The 12,645-nt window shown below is 37.7% G+C and overlaps 1 pseudogene; it reads left to right on the top strand.

Moving 5' to 3' along the window:
- Positions 1-180: 180 nt before the first annotated feature.
- Positions 181-7,555, top strand: LOC146667289 (uncharacterized; annotated as a pseudogene).
- The last annotated feature ends 5,090 nt before the right edge of the window (positions 7,556-12,645 follow it).

The raw sequence follows: 12,645 nt of genomic DNA, 5'->3' as shown, positions 1-12,645 counted from the left end.
AAGAAAATAAACTACTAACTCTTTTACGCTGCGTCCGCACCTACACGGGTGATTTTGAAAACGCAGCTGTTTCGTCCACGTAAACGGCGTTTCAAATCACTGAAAACTGAGATTTTTTAAACTCCTTTTTTGCGTTTACGTGTGGACGAGGAATACAGAGTTCGTCACGCAGCGTCAAAGGTATGTGCCTTTTTTCACGTCACGCTGTGGCCACGTTATTGTTTACATGAGATGAATTGCAGAATGGCAGATATTCAGATCAACAGTATTTTGTCTCTATCTGCAGGTTTACACACAGTTACTGTCCCTCCATTTACAAAGGCAGAGGCGTCACAGTGTGATTGTTTTACACACAGTAAATTTCCCAGTGTTAAATCAGCAGTGTTAAAGTGTATTTACTCTAATAGAGTCATTATAACAACAGCTGGAGCAAAACGCCCCCCAGTGTGGGTGATGATTCCTGGAGTTAAAAGAGACAGTGTCAACGTTACTCTAGAAAGCTCCTCCCACCACAGACTGGTTTTCAAACCAAGAGGATTTTTCACGACGCCATTTTCTTCACATCAGTTGCAGGGTAAGTTGTTCATATTTACTTTTTTTTTTTTTTTTAAATTCATATTTTTATTAAGGTTTCAAAAGCAGGCATTCACAGTATGTACATCATGTAAGCATTCTTCATACTTAGGTTATCTGCCTTAAATACTGAAATAGTATTTTAATTTACATCCAAGTCATAAGGGAAGAATACTTACAACGATAGAAGTAATTGAAACCATCACATAATCCGAAAATCAAAAAACAAAAAACAAAACTAACAAACCTAAGAAAAGAGAAAAAAAACAAAAAAAACAAACAAAAAAAAAAAAAACACGGATGTGTTGGTATGGGGTGATCCTATAAATATATATACATACATCATAATTATTGGTTTGTAATAGTAAAATCTGGCCTATGAGGCGTGATATATTTAACCCAGTTTTCCCAATATGATGTAAATTTCTCCAGCTTGTGGTTAACAGAAGCTGTTATCTTTTCCATGTTATAAATTTCCATTGTGATTTCCATCCATGTACTTATGTTTGGGCTCTCTGGGGATAACCATTTTCTGGTGATATTCTTTTTACAGGCCACCAATAAAATATTTATTAAATGTTTATCATATTTAGGCCATTCCTGAGGTATATATCCAAAGAACATAGTCTTACTCTCAAGAGGTATTTCACGTTTAAAGATATCCTGTAAGGCATTATGTATTTCTCTCCAATAATCCCTCAAGATTGAGCAGTCCCAGAAAATATGGTAATGATTTGCACTTTGATTTCCACAGTTCCTCCAACAAGCAGGGGGGTTATCATCATAATGAGACTTCTGAGAAGGTGTTATAAAGTATCTAATTAGGCACTTCCAGCCAAATTCCCTCCACTTTTGTGAGCTGGTACACATCCACTGATACCTCCATATTGCCGTCCATTCTTCCTCTAATATTTTTATCCCTCCTTCCTTCTCCCATTTTGTTCTAATATATGAAGTCGAATGTGGTTTCAAATCCATTAGACCCTTATAGAGACATGATACAATTCTATCAATAGTTTCTGAGTTATAGCTTTTTATAAACAGTTCCATCAAGCGTGTGTTTATCATTGTTACGTTTCTCATCTTCGTGTCGGCATAGTGCCTTAACTGCAGATATCGATAGAAGTCTTCTTTTTCTAATGAAAATGTTTTTCTAAGCATGTCAAAGCTGAACAATTTTCCATCTTTCATTATACTACACAGGGCTGTTATGCCCTTACCTGTCCAGTCCTTGAATCTAGAATCCAGTTCATTAGGTTTGAACTCTGAGTCGTAAGCACACCATTTAAGAACTGTAATATTGGTCTCGAGTTTATATTCCTTTATAATAGTTCTCCATGTTTTAAGGGTCCTTTTCACCCACATGTTATCAGTATTTTTTATATAGGTTTGTAAGTTATTGTCAGCTAGAGTTGCCTGAATAGGTATAGACAGCATTTGTTCCTCAATGGTTTTCCATTGGGCAGTGTATGATTGGTTACACCAGCATATTATTGCTCTCATCTGTGCTGCAAAATAATAATATCTGAGGTCAGGGAGGCCCCATCCTCCCTTTTGCTTAGCCAGCTGTAGTGTTTTAAGGCGAACCCTTGGTCTTTTACCTTGCCATATATATCTAGATAACATTTTATCCCACTCATTAAATTGACTTTGGTTAATCTCTATTGGTAGGGTTTGAAATAGATACAAAAATCTTGGCAATACATTCATTTTAATAGAATCAATTCTTGAATTAAAACTAAAGAAAGGAATTAAATTCCATCTTACTATATCTTCCTTTATTTTTTTGTATAAGGGTAGGTAGTTCTGTTCGAATAGTTTTGTAAGGTCTTTCGGTAAATTTATGTCTAAATATTTAAAACACTCCGTTTGCCATACCCGAGAGTAACTACATTTTATTTCTTCTGGTGGGCTGTAGTTATATGAGAGTAGCTGGGTTTTACCTATATTAATTTTATAGCCTGATAATTGGCCGTATTGTTCAAATGACTGCATCAGCTTGGGTAAAGAATATGTTGGGTGTCCAAGGTAAATCAAAATGTCATCCGCGTAGCAAGCCAGTTTATATTGTGTCCCTTTGATAAAAATTCCCTTAATGTCCTTATTTTGCCTGATGGATTGAGCTAGTGGTTCCAAGTATAGTGCAAAAAGTAACGGTGACCATGCACAGCCCTGTCTAGTGCCCCTTTTTAGGGTAAAACTGTTGGATAGGCATCCATTAATTTTGATCCTGGCTGTAGGATTATCATATAATGCTTGTATCGTTTTAATAATCATATCATGAAAGCCAAATTTATATAGTACCCTGTAGAGGAACTTCCAATTGACAGAGTCAAAGGCTTTTTCAGCGTCTACACTCATCACAATTGCTTTGATTTTGTGTTTTTGTATATGGTCCATAATGTGTAGTGTCTTTCGTATATTGTCCTGTGTTTGGCGTTGATGTATGAAACCTGTTTGATCATTACATATCAGTGTTGGTAGGAACTCTTCTAGCCGTTTGGCCATGATAGATGTGAAAAGTTTATAGTCCACGTTAAGAACAGAGATTGGCCTGAAAGATCCACATTCCATTTTATCTTTGCCTTCTTTTGGTATAACTGAAATAATTGCCTCCTTCCAACTGGGGGGCATTTGTGCCTTTTTCAAAACCCAATTCAATGTAGGCAGTAAGACAGGTATCAGTTCCTTTTTAAATTCTTTATACCACTCTGCCGTGTAACCATCTGGTCCTGGTGATTTACTTAATTTAAGCCTATTAATTGCAGCTTTTAATTCTTCCTCAGTTATATTCATTGTCATTGCTTGATTTTGTTCTTCATCTAGAGTGGGTAAGTCTAGAGAGTTCAGAAAGCTATCCATCTGAGCTTCAGTCCCGCCCGGGGCTTCAGAGTATAGGGTTTTATAAAATCTTTCAAAGGCTTCCTGTATTTCATTTAATTTATTTTTTATCACTTTTGTACTTGGGTCCCTAATTTTATAAATTGTATTTTCCGCTATCTTTTTTTTCAATTTCCACGCCAATATTTTGGTAGATTAATGCCACTTTCATATTGTCTCTGTTTCAAAAACATTAAATCTTTCTTGATTTCTTGTGTGGCATATTTACTTATTAAACCAACAATTCGACATTTTAAGCACAGGTAGCACGTTAAAATAAGGTTACATTCCTTTTGTCCATGTTTATTATATATTTCATTTTGTACCAGAAGCAAATGTGACACTATCTGTATGCTAATGTAAGGTTGTTAATTAGCTAAAAAAGTTGACTGATATCAGTGTTGGACTGTAAGGCTTGTTATCAAAATTTATTTCAGTGTGTAGTGGTGATTGTGTTGTGTTCTAGCATGTTCGAAATTCCATTAAATGAAACCCTCCATGTGTTGGGATCTACATATTAACATTAGCTAGCTAACTAGCATTTTGGCTAACCTCAGTGCGCGGGCAATTCGCTAGTTATCGTTAAATTTTAAATCACCTAACTCAAGCATTAACTAATTAAAATTGTACACTAAATGTTACATCTTTCTTTTTTTCTTTTTTTGATACCTAGGTACCAGATATAGAGGTCGTTTTTAGTAAGGTTATTGTCTTATTTTAACTCGGCTGTCTTCAGTGATTTTACAGTTACAGGATTACAACCAGCAGGTGTTATAAGCTTGATAAAATATCCAAAATGTCCAGGATTCAGTTTTTAATGCATTTTTTTAGTAGTTTGAATTTAAGATGACAGCGTTTGTATTTATTGTGAGTTGATGGTATTGACAAAAGTTACCCTGCTGCTTTCCATTTTGGTTACCAGACTGTTCAGTATGTTAAACTAAAGATGAACAAAATACTGACTCCCTAGTGCTAAGTTAGGTCAGACAAATGGTAAAAAGTAGTAGTTATTATTTTAGTTTTGTATTGAGGATTATATCTTGACACCTTGTTACACTGACATAAAAGTAACATACAGTGTAAGAAATCACATTGCAAGGCTGTTTATGGGACTGTTTTAATATTCACATTTTCTGTTTACTGTAGTTCAATGAAGAGCACCGACTATAAGAAATTACTGTCTACAGGAAGCATGCTGCTTAAAGCAAAACTCGGAGGTGTGCAGAAATTTGTTAGAGTATCTGAGCCAAGCCTTAAGGAGTTTTTGATTGCCGGTAAGAAACCAACATTGTATTAAAAGGGTGTACAAGAGGCTTTAAGTTCTTTTTGTTATTTAGTCTCTTCAAACTGCATTTTATGATTAATTGAAAATGATCTGTGTTTTGGAAGCATCTTAGTTATGAATGTATATTTAGTGGGGGGGAAAACTGCATAATGTGAGTGTCACTCCTTTTAATCTACCACTTATCAAGCATGTTAGTGGCGCTTAATAATTTAGCCTTTGTTTATCTGACTCATTTTTGAAAGAGTATCTTGAAATGATCTTTATTTTAAGCTACAAAACATTAAATGTCATGTCTTTTTGTTTACACAAACTTGTGTGCTTGTTTCCAGCATTTGCAAAGTTTGGTGCGCCAGCCGTAACAGAAGGAGTGAAAGTTTTTGATAGTTCAGGGACTGAGTTGGATGAGGATGTTTTTGAGGATATAGTAACAGATCCCTCAACCGGGGTACTAACCATCAAATATGAAACAGGTTTGTTTGAGTGATTTGTGTTTCATTGGATGTCTTTTTTTTTTTTTAGTGTCATTATTACATTGTTTAATCAAAGAGTGTATAAAATGAGTCTATGGAGGGACCATGTAAACTAATTTGTTTTTCTCCTATTTTTAAGGTCTGGAAACATCTGTTGCAGAAGTGTCTCCTGAGCGGTTCCAGTTATCATCGCCACATTCATCAGATTCACAGGATACGGTCATCCTTTCAGACAGCCCTTTGAGGAAACGTCAGAAGCTGGATGCAGAAGCTAAGCAAGTAAGAGTTAACAGATTTCCACATTCTTCTAATAGTGTCTTTTTTGTTTGTAGTTTAAGTGTTCTGAACTGTAGTGGTTATATCAACATGTAGAATGTTTTTATTGTGTTTTCCAGTTGGTGGAATCCATTCTCACAAGCAAACCTGGTGGAGAACGTATAATAAATGAGTACAATCGGACCAAGTCCCTGGTGGATGAAACCAGAAGAAAAATGGTCAACATACTGGTAGCTGACATGACAGAAAAAAATGGGTAATTTATTTCTGGCCCTGTGATTTTTACTATCATTTTCAAATTATTTTAAATCTCTATTAATTCCAGCGAAGCTGACTAGTTCTTTTCCTTTTGATCTTGCAGTACATCACCACCACGGCAGGTAAAAGAAATGTATGCCAGAGGAATTGTAACCTTTTTCCCTTACCTCAGTGACCCGTACTCAAAAAATGGCTATGTAAGTAGCTAACAGCAATAACTGATACAACTAAAATCAAAATTTTAAATCCTGCCAAAATGTATGTCCTTATCAACTGTTCATGGTCACATAACTTACTGATAAATTAATAAACAAAATGTCTGTATATGTCACTCTCCAAGGAACATTATTATGATGGCGAGAGTGGCACTGGGTACTTGGCCTGGAGGATTAAAACCATACAGAGATGCACTGCTAAAGAGAGGCGATTAACATCTGGAGGTAACACTTATAATTCAGTGGAAACGTATAATACAGTTCCAAATTGTGGTTCTGTATTAATAATGGTTATCAAATGTTATTATTAGTTTTGATAAAGTTGTATTTCATATTGTCTAGCACCAGGAGATGGATCATCGGGTGAAGACCAGTGTGGTGGACCAACTGTCAGACGAGAGTTGCAGTTTGTTACAGAGAACGTGCTGAGTGAGGATGAGTGCAAGGAAGCAATCTCTCTGATGAAACATTCAGCTGATGAAGACACAGTCAAGAAGAAGATGAAGTTGACATTTGTTTATCGACACAACATGGTCCTTGACCCCCTGCTGTCAAGCAACATACTGTCTGTGTTTCCACGTTTCAAAGATATCAAAGGCTTGGTGAATATTTTTCATTACGTTGACAATGTAAACACATTTTATTTTTTGCAGATAGCAGATATAATTCTCTGTTCTCTATCCCTGTTACAGATCGAACAGGATTTTGTACTGATGTTTGGTGAGGATGTATCAGGCAGGTTGCTGGAGAGGTGGCCAACAACATTCAAAAGATAGATTATCCAACAAGGCAGAAAGCTTCCTTCTACCAGTGACCTGGAAGAACTCTTGCTGGCAGCTGACTCTCCTGAGGATGCCACTGAAGTTAATGCTGACATTGGTGAGCTGTTATTTCTTTAATTAGAACATTCACAGGATATATAATGTTTGTCACAGAACAGCTGTCCTTTTGTATTTTGGGTCTACTCAAACATTTTGTCAATGCAGATGCATTGAAATTTGTTATTGATGAGGATGATTCAACTTTATTAAAAACAAATATATTTTTTCAGGCTGGGACAGTGACCTCTCAGCGATTCTATTGCTATTACATTTGATTCCACCATCTGGTCAGGGTCGGAAGAGACCAGGAAAGGTGTCAGCTTCTCAAGCAGAAAGGCATCTTGTGGTCTTCAAGAAGGTTTGTTTCTTTTCTATTTTTATGGTATGAATTACCAGTTTAAGAAACACTTGATTCTTATTGCCTGTCTGTATTTGTCTTTTCAGACTGGAACAAATATCCAAGAGCACCTTGATGCCATCACTACCAGCACTCAACCCTACCTCCTGGCTGTTGGGGTGAAAAAGCATGACATCCACCAGTTCTTCATTATTCTTGACAAGAATGCCATACCATGCAAGTCTACCTCTTCACTTGGTGCTTTTGATGAACTGTTTAAAGCACATTTTGTGTTTGGCACATCTTACAACACCATGCTTCACAACATGTACACGTTCATCCAAACCACTGTGTACAATATAGATGTTGGCAAAATCAAAGAAAGTCCCAGAGTTGCTGAAATAAGGACAAGGTTGCTTCGTTAGGGCTTGAAGGTTAATTCTCCATCATGAAGTGTTTTGTCTGTCAAGCTGAGTTTACTGGTTCAAACATGCTTGTTAGGCATTTACGGTTAGTCCATGGTTACTTACCTGGAAGAAACCTTCGCCTTAAATGTGCCCAGCGTGACTGTGGCTGTGTGTTTGGCACTTTTTCAGGTTTTAGAAAACATTTAAATACCAAACACCTTAACTATTTCGACCAACAGGCTGACACTGATGTTAATTTACAGCCTGATGTGGCAGTTAAAGAAGTTAGCACTACAGGGCAGGTGGTGTCAACTAATGTAGAAGAAACACCCACAACATCTGAAATGTTGAAAAGTTCAAATAAGAGCACTTTGGATACGTGTGCCTCTACTGTTGCACAGCTCAGGGCAGCTGGATTAAGCCAATCTACTGTGAATAGTTTTGTCTCCTCAATGGAGGAAGTGTTTTTTGAGATTCATACTCAGGCTAAAGATGCAGCTTTACAGAGCTTACCTTCACAGGACACTTCAAGTAAAAAGAAATTAGAGCAGTCATTCAAAAACTTTGAAAACCCATTCACACTGTTAAATTCAGAAGCTAAATGAAATAGGCACTTTAAACAAAAATGGGCAACTGTTGAACCTGTTGAAATGGTGCTTGGCACAAGATTTGACAGTAGAAGAAACAAGATCACAGGGACTTTTGATCAAGTCACTGTAACCGATAGGTTTGCATATGTTCCTATTTTGGAAACACTGAAAACTATCTTTCAAAACCACCATGTTGTCGACATGTTCAAGTCGAGGAATATGTCCAGAGAAGGTGTGTATGCAGACTTAATCGATGCTGCCTATGTTAAAAGATGTCCCCTATTTTCTGCAGAAAAAGATGCCTTACAAATGATGACTTTGAAACTGCAAATCCCCTGGGCTCTGAAAAGGGTGTACATAAATTAGGTGCAATATACTTTACACTAAGGAATTTTCCTCCAATCTTTAATTCGTTGTTGGTCAATATTCATTTGTGTGCTCTTTTTCATGCACAAGACTCAAAGCGTTATGGCTTTAATTCAATCCTTGAGCCACTTGTCAATGATCTGAAAGTTCTTGAGACAGAGGGACTGAAACTTCCCATGTTTAAACACTTGGTTCATGGCACTGTAATCCAGGTCACTGGGGACAATCTTGGCTTGCATAGTCTGTTTGGGTTCGTGGAGTCATTTGCAGCTCGATATTGTTGTCGTTTTTGTCTGCTTGAGAAGGATTGTTTTCAAAGTGTGTTCTGTGAAGATGATTCTGGTGTTGCACTAAGAACTCTTGATATGCATAAGCAGCACTGTGAAAGTGTACAAAGAGATCCTACGCTACCTCATGTATGTGGTGTGAAACGCACTTGTCTCTTGAATTCACTTAAATATTTCAACACAGCCAACAATTTTTCTGTAGATATCATGCATGACATTTTGGAGGGAGTTGCTCAGTTAGAGGTGAAACTTGTGCTGCAGTACATTCAGGAGAACTTCCTAAGTGCTGAACAACTTGCTGGTAGAATACATGCCTTTTACTATGGCTTCAATCAGCAGCGAAATCGCCCACCAAGGGTAAAGTTGTTTGATGGCAGTAATGATTTAGGACTAAATGCAATTCAATCTTGGTGCTTATTGCGTAATGTACCTTTGATGTTTGGCGATTTGGTACAGGTGGGTGATAGCTACTGGCATCTTCTACTTCTGCTTCTACAAATTGTCAATATTGTGTTTTCACCAGTGCTGTCAGAAGGTATGACCATCTACCTCAAACATTTAATTATTGATCATCATCAGCTCTTTAAGCAGTTATTTCCTACACTCAGTCTCCTACCAAAGCATCACTTCATGATACATTACCCTCGCAGTATACGAAATATTGGCCCAATTCTGCACATGTGGTGCATGCGTTACGAAGCCAAACATAACTTCTTTAAGAAGCAATTAAAAAGCTTTAAAAACATTACAATGACATTGGCCAAGAAACACCAAAGTTGTATGGCCATTTATTGGGAGTCTTTTAGCCTCGAAAGATTAGCTTTAGGACCAGGAAAGATGGTGACACTTGGAGAGCTGAAAGAAGGTCCAGAAATTGCTTTAAAATTTGGAGCTGCGTTGTCTACCAGTGTTTTTTCAGCTAAGTGGATAAAACATCATGGTACAGAGTACCGCCCTGACTTTATCATCTGTACAGAGGTAGTGTCTGAGATTCCAGTGTTTTATAAGATCAAAAGTATTGTTGTGAAAGATGACATTGCATTGCTCTGTGGAAAACTGATGGAAACCCTGTGTTTTGATGACCATTATCATGCATTTAAGGTCAGAATGCACCCCAATATGGTGCTGAAGGTGTTGAACATAAAAGAGCTGTGTTACTTCAAACCATTTGATCTTCAAATGAAGTATGGCACTTCTGATTCCTCCCTGTATGTGGTTCCATATTGTCATTTTATGCCGAACTAAATTCATTGTTTTAAAGTGTTTTATGACTGTTTTTGTGTGTGTAGTGTTTTATGTACACTACATGAGATGTTTTAATATTTTGAGCCTGACATCAAAATAAAGCCGTTAAACCTATTATCTAGTTGTGGTTTTTGCTTACTTGTTTTATATTTTAAAGCATTATTAGAAACCAGGTTTTCATGCTGGAAGAGGAAGAGTTTTAGTAACACTACTTGGTGTAAAATTAATTTAAAATTTTACTCTATGAGAGCTAATTTTTCACAAGAAAAAGTGTACGAATAACACAGTATAGAGTAACATCAACTCTCATCAGAGTTATTTGAACCCCCAGTGTTAACTTGAAATAACTCAATTCAGTGTTAAAAATCAGTGGAATTTTACTCAAATAGAGTTAATTTATCACTATGTTAGAGTAAATAATATGACACTACTAGTAGTGTTAGGTTCATTTAACACTCTGCGGTGTTACTCAGTGTTAAATTTTTACTCTATTTAGAGTTAATTTTACTCTAAAATTTTAACACTATAGAAAGAGTTGATTTAACACCAATTCCGAATGGGACCAAATAGACTCGGGACCAGTGTTAAATTTAACTCTTTAAGTGTTATTTTAACACTCCGAATTTTACTGTGCATGTAGTTGTTTTTCCTGTGTAATAATATTCAACATTGCTATCAATACATTTTTCAAAAAAATGCCTCTCTGTGCAAAATGTGTTCAAAAACATAAACAGCTGTAGGATCCTGTTTGTCTGTGATTTGGAGAGCCCAGCGCTGCTCCCGACGAAGGGAAAATCTGCAGGGAGACCTACCTCATGTTGCGAAATCAGTTTTACCCCGGTTCTTTTTATTCCTCGAGCATCCAGAGATGGCACCGGACTCAGTAGTCATTTTCACAAAACCTTTATTCATCTTTACTCATCTTCATTTATCTTTACTCTTCTTCATTTATCCTCATTTAAGCATGCATCTTCTAGAAGGGAAGACGAGGCCGGTGTCCCTCTCCAAATCTTCACCCCTTTGTTCGTTACAGCCAGCTTTATAGAGGCGTCCCCATCATAAAACCCCCCACGGTGTGCTGCAAACTCTGTGTCTGTATCTATGTGCACGAGCACATGAATGCCTACATGTGCGCTTTCCCACGTGTCTATGTGAGTGCTCGTGTGTGACTGTGTACGCATACCTGTGTGTATGTGTGAGTGCACATGAGTGAGTGTGCGTGTGGATGTGTGTGCGTGACAGTTAAAACACTGTGGGTGTAGGTGACTCCCTAGAGGTCATAAAACCCATCTCCCTTCCAGACCACAGTTATCCAGTTACAAATGTTGAGACCCCCACCCAAACATTCTCTGGGAAATTTCCACTCAGCATTAACTCTTCTCTGTTTTACTTTCACAGTTCAAGTGGGGGAGGGGTCTCCTACAATCTACTCCTAAGTTCATGACACAGTGAGGCCTTTATTATATTGAGGGCAGTGTCTCTACAATAGTTCTACATTCTATGTTAACACATTTCTAAACTCTAAAATCAGCTAAACACTCCTACACCCAGCACTTGTGCAGGTGAAGCCAAAGGGCAGATTTGCTTCACCATATTTTCTAGTCTGTGGCTTAGAATGCTTCATCTCCTCCTTTGCGTTTTGTGTGGGAGCCCCGTGCTAGCAGTGTCCAAGCATTGTTTTTGTTTTTTCCCTTTTCATACCGCGCCCCCCCTGCAATGGCTCCCCCGTGGGGGGCGGGCCCACACTTTGGGAAGGTCTGTGTTAATTCATCTGGTTTTGTCTGTGAAGGTTCTCAGTCATCCAGGTCATCGTAGTCAAAGGAGCTTGCAAAGAAAAGCGTCTGGACTTCTTTAAGTTGCTTGAAGAACTGAAGAAGCTTCTCGGATGAGAGGTGAAACGTCTTCAAGCAACTTAAAGAAGTCCAGACGCTTTTCTTTGCAAGCTCCTTTGACTTATCTGGTTTTGCTTACCTTGTCTCGTTAGCCCTGATTTTTCCCAGCTGTGTTTCCCTCCTGTATCCCATTCCCTGATTGCTCCCTCTGTGTATTTAAGCCCTGTGTTTCTCTTGTCTGTGTTGTGATCGCCCACATCCCACACTGTGCCAACCTTCCCGTTCACTCTAGCTATCTTTCTGCCACAAATCACCCCCTCCACTCATCTCCACCCACTCCACCCTGGCTCTTTCTTTTGTGAACTGTGAATTGTTACGCATGGTTAGCCCTAGGTATTTAAACTCATCCATCTTCTCTGCTCCTTGCATCTTTACTGTTTTTTTTTTTTGCCTGTCCCGTTTGGCTCTTTTGCCATCAGATTTATTGTCTAAAGGTGAAGAAAGATGCCCAACGGATTTACTTTACCAAATAGACCATCCCAGCCTTGCCATAATGGTCCATTTGATTCACCTTTTATTGTTTATTTTATTTTTTATTTTCACTTGCTGAATACGGGACAGACTTGACTGAGGAAAAGAGAAGGGAGAAAGAAAGAGGGAAAGAAAAACAGCAGATAAGATAAAGGGCAAAAAACAAAAACTAACAAAATAAGCAGACAAAAAAATCCATATAACAATCACCTGGATCACCTGTTGAGAATGGAAAAAAGAAAACAAGCAGAAGAGAACAAGAGTAATAGAAT

The sequence above is a fragment of the Rhamphochromis longiceps genome, linkage group LG6 (genome assembly GCF_057381845.1).
Source record: "Rhamphochromis longiceps isolate RC_006_pf linkage group LG6, R_longiceps_female_GT1.1, whole genome shotgun sequence".
Taxonomy (NCBI): domain Eukaryota; kingdom Metazoa; phylum Chordata; class Actinopteri; order Cichliformes; family Cichlidae; genus Rhamphochromis; species Rhamphochromis longiceps.
Note: the sequence above shows the minus strand (reverse complement) of the source record. Positions and strands in the feature narration are given on the sequence as shown.